The sequence below is a fragment of the Gymnoscopelus microlampas genome (genome assembly GCF_963454915.1).
Source record: "Gymnoscopelus microlampas genome assembly, chromosome: 8".
In the NCBI taxonomy this organism is placed as follows: Eukaryota; Metazoa; Chordata; class Actinopteri; order Myctophiformes; family Myctophidae; genus Gymnoscopelus; species Gymnoscopelus microlampas.
In genome coordinates this window covers 20,343,927-20,351,594 of record NC_139945.1, presented here as the reverse complement: position 1 = coordinate 20,351,594, position 7,668 = coordinate 20,343,927, and the positions used below count along the sequence as shown (strand labels likewise).

Below are 7,668 nucleotides of genomic sequence, written 5' to 3'. Positions count from 1 at the left end.
CAAAATCCGATAGATGTTGACTGTGTAATTCTCGAAATGTCTTTTTTTGCTTTGTTTTGTTTGTTCTTTTTTTTTGGTCCATTATGTCTCAAGCACACAATGGGATTTTTACATTTTTGTAATAAAAAAATGTTTTGATAAAAGGAAATCTTAACATGCTTCTTGACTTGGGTTATTCGGAATTTCACAGCGGTGAGGTTTTTGTTTTGCATTTGTTTTTGTTTTTGCCAAAGATGTATTATTAAAGAATACTTGCTCAACATAGTCTTTCAGGTGTGATACAGTTTAGTCATTGCCAATTCCCCCCTGTGTATATATATATACACTACCTGTCACTGCCAACCCCTGCTGTTGGTCTGTGGAGGTGTAAACACCACACGTCTCCTCCGATACACATGGCGTTGCCTGCCGCTTCTTTCCACGTGACAGTTAACCCATTGAGACCTGAGGCCGCTTCTAAACATTTTAAAAATCCTAAAAAAAAAATCGGAAAGAAATATTTAAAAAATATTTTTTACGATTTTTCAAAAATAGCAGATATACAAAGACATCTAAAGTGACACAGATGCGTTCCAGGTGCAGCACTATGTAACTTTCCTCTTCTACCCCGGATTTGAACCTGGTTTCCTGCCTAAGTGCTGACATTTTTCAGATGGAGCTAATAGTCTGCCTGCTTGCTCGGGGGATAAATTGAGTCTTGACCATCAGGTCAAGATTTGTGTCAGATCGTGTGTCTAGGTGAGACGTGACCTTTGACACGATCTAAATGTCTCAATAGAAGAGCAGGGAGACTAAATACGACCGCCCCAATTGTATAAGTTATATTGCATTACATATACAAGTTGAGCTTGTAGATCTGCTATTTTTTGAAAAATCAATAAAGCAAACATTTGTAACTCAAATCTTTGCTTCTGGGGGTCCCTGGAACAAAATATTTACAAATGTTCGCTTAAAAATATATATATATTCAAAGATTTTCACGATTTTTCAAAATAGCAGATCTACAAGCTGATAGTGCGGCACTCAGTGCCGTTCTATGAGCTTATATATCTGCTATTTTTGAATAGCAAAATAAATCTAAATCTTTCCCTCCCAGTTCCACTCCTTACTGAACTGGTACCCTGACCAACGCCCTCCCCTGCCCACTTCCCACCTGTAAACACGGGCAGTTCTGTTCATTGGAGCCCCCGGCCAAGCCAGAAGCAAATGGAGAAATCGAACCCCAGTCTCGACGGCAATGGGCAGGAACTTTACCCCTGTGCCACACGGACCCCCCCCCCCCCCCTGACATGTCCAAGATAAGATTTTATATTTGATTGGATGTTCCTGAGACAGTTTTTAAGCATTAAAGGTTAAGATGAGTCAAAGACTATAATTGTAGTGGTTGTGTAACCCACATGTAACCTTAGCTGCCACACTCGGCTCTTGTGTGTGACTCATTCAAACCATAGATGGGCATATCGTGTTACAAATATGAATATGATACTACCACTATTGGTAGAATAATAGGTGTGTGTCCCAGACATGCAAATGGCACACACACCTTTACAGAATCTTCTATATAAGGCAACAACAACCGAGTTATAAGGAGGGGTAAATGGGCTTGTTAACAGTCTCTACACTCCAACCCGATCTTCAGCCCCTGGAGAGAGAGACACTTGAAACTGTAGATCTTGTCAAACAGGTCTAACGTCACCTGTGGAGTAGAGCAAGAAGTGACGCATCTTGAGATGGGATACATGTTTGCATCAGGACCGGGCCCAGTTTGGTTTTATGTCGGATAAATAAATAAAGTATTATAGAAACTATTTGTGGAGCTGGCTGGTATTTCAGAAACAGAAACATTGGTTTGAAAACTACAATTTAAATATTTAGCAGATGCTCTTATCCAGAGCAACTTCAGTGTAAGATCAGACTAAGTGGCATGAACCCTAGTCAACAAATAGACCAATTTAGTACTACAAAGTAATGTCTCAAGACAGATTCAGCTCAAAAACAATTTTTTTCCCTCTTTTTGGGGGGGGGGGGGCGGGGGCGTTCCCAGATTGACTATAAAGTAAATAGGATACTAGGTAACCATCAAACCAAGAATCTGTCTAAACCAGGGTTTCCCAAACTTTTAGAATGAGACCCAAAAGATACATTTGGTGTCTCCTCGGGACCCAAACTTACACAAACGTGAGTGAACTATGACATCGTGATGCGACGCGTTGTGAACCTTTAATAGATCTGCTATTTTCACTGTTTCATTCTTTTTTTAATTTATGGATATTTTGATTTAAAAATATCTGAATTTGTTTTGAGGGGAGTTTTGTTTAAAAAATGTAATAAAAATCACACCCTGTGTGAAGGTAGCGGCGCCTTTGATACATTTTGTCATCGATATGTGTTTATAATGTGTTTATAGCCACGTGTCATGTGAAGCTTGACCAATCACTTTGTTGACGCACCTGACTAATCACTTTGTTGACGCACCTGACCAATCAGAACGTTGACGGACCTGACCAATCAGAACGTTGACGGACCTGACCAATCAGAACATTGACGGACACGGACAAAGTCAGGTATAGAGCAGGATCCGCTCGCGCCGCTAAAAATAGGAAACGTCAAAACAGAAAAAAACGATATTTACTCACAACCTTTAAAATGAAGGATGTGAGTTTAATTAAAAATGGGTCCCGACCCACTGGCCAGGTTTTTTTTAAGGATTTGATTTTGGGCCTTTATGCCTGTAATGACAGGACAGTTGACTGACAGGAAATGGGGAGAGAGATGGGGAGTGACACGCAGCAAAGGTCGTTGGGATTGAGATTCGAACCCGCGACACGCTGTCAGGCTGGCATTGCAGCCTAGGGTGCCTGAACCGCCACGCCCAGGCCTACTGTCCAGGATTTTATGTATTATTACCAAACAGACTGAGTGCACTCCTAGGTAGGAAATCATCACAAGAACCACAGCATTTATGTGGTTATATGTGGATATTGCACTTTTCTCCACCAGAGTAATATGCAGCGTTGTATGCCTGGGGCTTGGTGGAGGATTGAGGAGAATGACAACAAGGGAATAAAACCATATGGGTGATTATGCAGCACAGGCTGCCATTGCTCGTTGCATTTTCCTTGGATTAGGAAAGGAGATTAATTATGGACTGTCCCTTTAAGCCCATTCAGGGCCTTTAATTAAACCTCAACCCTTATCTTCCTAACACAAACACGTTCACTCACTCTCTCTCACACACACACACACACACACACACACAGGCACAAGATTGTGACCCTACCACCCTGCTGTGTGGTCACTATCTGTTACAGCCTTCCACTTGGCAGCGAGCACCAAATGGTTGTTACTCCAACCAATCACATTGCTGTTGTTAGCGAGGGGATTTGTAATAGGCTCATGCATGTGTTAAGTACGTTATAATCCAGTAGTAGTCCTGATGCTCATCCACTTAACGCATGCGTTCGTGCGTGTGTTTGTGTGTGTGCTGCTAGAAAATATATCATTGCTTCTACATCCCATCATTCTGATACACACACTACACGTACATCTACAGTATTATGTGTGTGTGTCTTTGTTTTGACATTATTCCAGGTAACAGCATTTATTTATTTTGAGAAATGATTACAAGCCTAAATTGTTGTATATCCATCTCACCTTTGAAAGATACTTCTCGATGACACCCATCATGATAGTCTTATTTGCCCCATGGGCAGATGTTGGATGTTATAAGCTTCATTATAATCCCTTTTAATGGATTACTATACATCATAATCCACTTCATGGCTACTGGACTCTCATGGAATAAACCCTTCAAGACTATGGGGGATTTAGGATGGTAGTTATTTAGGATGGTAGTTATTTGGGCATTATGGTTATTTGAGGCCTCTTCAGTAGCAAAATAAACACGTATTCGTCCTTTAACATGCCTCTGTGTGTGTGTGTGTGTGTGTGTGTGTGTGTGTGTGTGTGTGTGTGTGTGTGTGTGTGTGTGTGTGTGTGTGTGTGTGTGTGTGTGTGTGTGTGTGTGTGTGTGTGTGTGTGTGTGTGTGTGTGTGTGTGTGTGTGTGGGTGTGTGTGTGTGCGCGTGTGTGAGTGTGTGTGAGAAAGAGAGAGAGATAGAGAGAGCATTCATGCACACTTCTTGACCTCATATCTGCTAATATGTTGGTCTCCAGATGTGATTGCGATAACAGTGGCCTCTGCTCTTATGATTGAATAAGAATGAATGCTCCACACACCACACACTACACTTTCACGACACCATGTATCACATCATCATACTACTACACCTTACCACAAAACACCACTACACCCAACACATGACACGCCACACAACTTGTTATGACACTCACAGCACATTACACTATTTTGAGTGTCTTCCAAAATGAGATATCCATTGAAAACAAGTGATGCCTGCTCTCAAAAGGATTGACTGCTCAGTAAATAGCCTAAGTAAATAAATAATGGTACTTTTTAATTGATGAGAAGTAAATTCTTAGTTCATAAAATGAGGAATATTTTACAAACAGAATACTTTATGTTATACTGCATTATGAAGTTCACATTCACAAACCCCATTATAAACATACAAAATGACCTATTTATTTTAATTCTTCCACACATGCACCCATACACCATACGTTTTAATATATTGCTTTTAGTGTTATATGAAAGAACCAACACATGAATACATTTATTTTCTTTATTGTATAAAAAAGAAAAATGTACAAAATCGTGTAGAAAGTAGAAAATAGTTGAAAAAAAAAAAACAGCATATGTACTGCATGAGACTTTAGATTTAGAGACCATAGGAGTCTGTGGCAGCCCACCCCGTCACCAGGAAGTGCACTGTCACAAGAAAACAAAAGAACAGGGAACTCACAAGAGTGGCCCATAGAGTTATATATAACTATATGGAGTGGCCACAGAAAGTCATCCAACAAAAGAAGCTGCAAGGCTTTCACAGGAAGTAACCTAGTGTACATGCTCAGAGTGCCAAGTTGGCATTCTCCAACAGGTTGTATTTCAATTCTCACTATCCGGGTACTCTGAGAGTACAGCTAATGTGTTCATTCATGCCTGTTAGCATTGCAAAGATATCAGATAACATTTTACAGTTTGTTGACTCAGTAGAGACTTATATATACTGTATCAAATTATTCACCAAGGCTAACACCACAACAAAAAATATGGAATTGATGCAAGCTTTAGCTATCTGAACATACTCAAATGGGAGCATGTTTTTGTCCTGTGTAGCCCGGTATCTACCTGTGTATCGTAAGTGTTGTAATCTCACAGTGGTATCATTATGACTTTACAGCAAAAAGTGGGATCTGAATTGAAAACATATATGGATAATATAGCTAAGGCCATGTGATAGTGGTGTAATTGTATGGCAACAAAAAGCACACAAGAACAAGTTAGCCAAAAACCTGGTCATTTTCCTTTTGGCTGTTGGAAGAATTCGGGATTATATTTGGTTAACAAGATAAACAGCGGTTCCAATCTGATGCTTTAAAATTAAAGTCTTGGGATGTTTAAATTTGACGGGGGTTAGACCTAAAGTGGAAGTCATGACAATGAAATGGGTCTGCATTCAGTTCAGTCATTGTTAAATGTATATTACAAACTCAGCTCTGTTAAAGAGCAGATTACTCTAGTCTAGGCCCTTCGCATTTGACAGATTATTTAAAAAAGTATTTTTTAAATGTAATGAAGGTCAATACATCTTCTGCATATTTCTAAATACAGTTTGGATACAAGTTCAACACATTCATTCAATTATGTCATACAATTGTCCTAATTGTAAAATTGCTAAATGTGTTCACAGCAAACAGAGGTAATGACATAATTGCTCTGATCAAATTAAGAGAGCTAACCAAAAATATTATTTGTTTGTCAAATATCTCACAATAGATCATTTTTTCACAAATATCTTCAGCTGAGGTGAGCTTTATCAAATTTATTAACATTTGAACAGAGTGACTTAAATTGCATAATGTGACATCTTTAACTTCCAGCTTATTCAGTCCTGTTTTAATGCAACAGTTTAGGACTATTACGTACATCATCCATAGTTTCAATCATGAATGTAAAGCAAAAATAAATTAAATATTCAAAATACAAAAGTAAAAGAAAAGAAAAAGAAAGCTACAGTGGCTACTTTTCAAAATAAATTATGCTCCTAATGCGAGCTTCAAATGTGTTCTCGTGCTCTCCCAGACTTCAACAGTATATAATACAACTGAAAGGGTCATGGAATACTTCTCAACAATTGAAAGATCGAAATATTTTTTATTTTTTTATTTAAATGTTTTGCAATTAATGGAATACCACCTCAAATCCACTGGATTTAAATTCAAAATCATTCTACTGTTACCAACGGTCGGTCCAAAATACAAAATAACTGCATTTGCAGCAGATCTCCCTAACACAAACAGAGAACTCTCATTTCAATAAGTACTTCTTTTAAAGATCATCGAACTTTCAATATTATTTTAATTTATCTCCCGAAATGTATATACAATGATCAAGTAACTATAAACACTGAACACATATGGGTGAGCCCCAACAGTTATGAACACTGCCAATGGGAACAGTTTGAAGGAATGTACAGTGTCATGTCCATAACTTTCTGTGTGGGTGTGTGTGTGAATGTGAGTCACAGACGATTCACTGGCAATGGGCATAGGTGAAGGAATTATGTGTGAAGCAATTCATTTTCACTACACGTTTTCTGTGCATCTGTCTGTGTGTATAGGCGATTGTCATAATGACAATGATTAGGCCTCATACAACTTAAGGAATTAACAAAAAAGGCACATTGTCCAATGAAATGGTTTCGGATTGTAAAGAGAGTTTTCACCCTGTGCTTTGTGACACAGTGGAACACAACAGCCTTTTCCTACAACACTGCCACAGCACATAGATTCCTAACATGGCAATTCACAGTTTGCAAGAATGCAGCCACACACCAAGACATCCTGAACCATACCCATGTCACATAACATGGGACAGTCCTTTGGAGCATTTGGTTTTAACATCCCTGAAGCACCATGTGGGTGGGGTTTACCAAACAGCACAATACAATAGACAATCCCTGGAGAAATATTTGACGGTTAATTTAGCATACTTTATGTTACTGACAACATACCTGCCTGGTAGCATCTGAATTTTACAGATGCAGTGAACCCCACTCAGTTAGTGTTCAACCATGTTGAAACAAATTAAATGTTTCGCAATGAATAGGTCCAGATCTGGTGTACAAGCACACACGCACACACACGCGCGCGCACACACGCTCACGCACACGCACAGACACACACACACACACACACACACACACACACACACCCAGTACAGTATGCACACAGATCTGTACGCACTTGAGTCACGCTTGCTACATCAAGTGCTTTCCCCCGAGAACTTGAAAAAGACACAAAAAAAGCAAACAAACGTACACCACGTACATAAAGAAAATGACAGCCAGCCAGCCAGCAGACTGCAGTCTGTACCAGCAGACTGACAGATAGACAGACTGTCACACTGACAGATAGACAGACAGGCAGGTTCGAGTTCACAGGCAGCCCTTGATCCATCCCATAATGTGGATGTGCCAGCACCTCCATTCATTGTCATTGGAGCTTAATCTACCGCCCCAAAAAGAAA

General features: G+C 39.5%; 1 protein-coding gene across 1 annotated transcript in view; it reads right to left on the bottom strand.

Annotated features, from left to right (window-relative positions):
* Positions 1 to 4,659: 4,659 nt before the first annotated feature.
* bbc3 (BCL2 binding component 3) overlaps positions 4,660 to 7,668 on the bottom strand; it is a 15,130-nt gene continuing 12,121 nt past the window's right edge. The window contains exon 5 of the mRNA XM_084065462.1: positions 4,660 to 7,668. This exon is cut by the window's right edge and continues 298 nt beyond it. The gene's annotated coding sequence lies outside the window, so the exon portion shown is untranslated.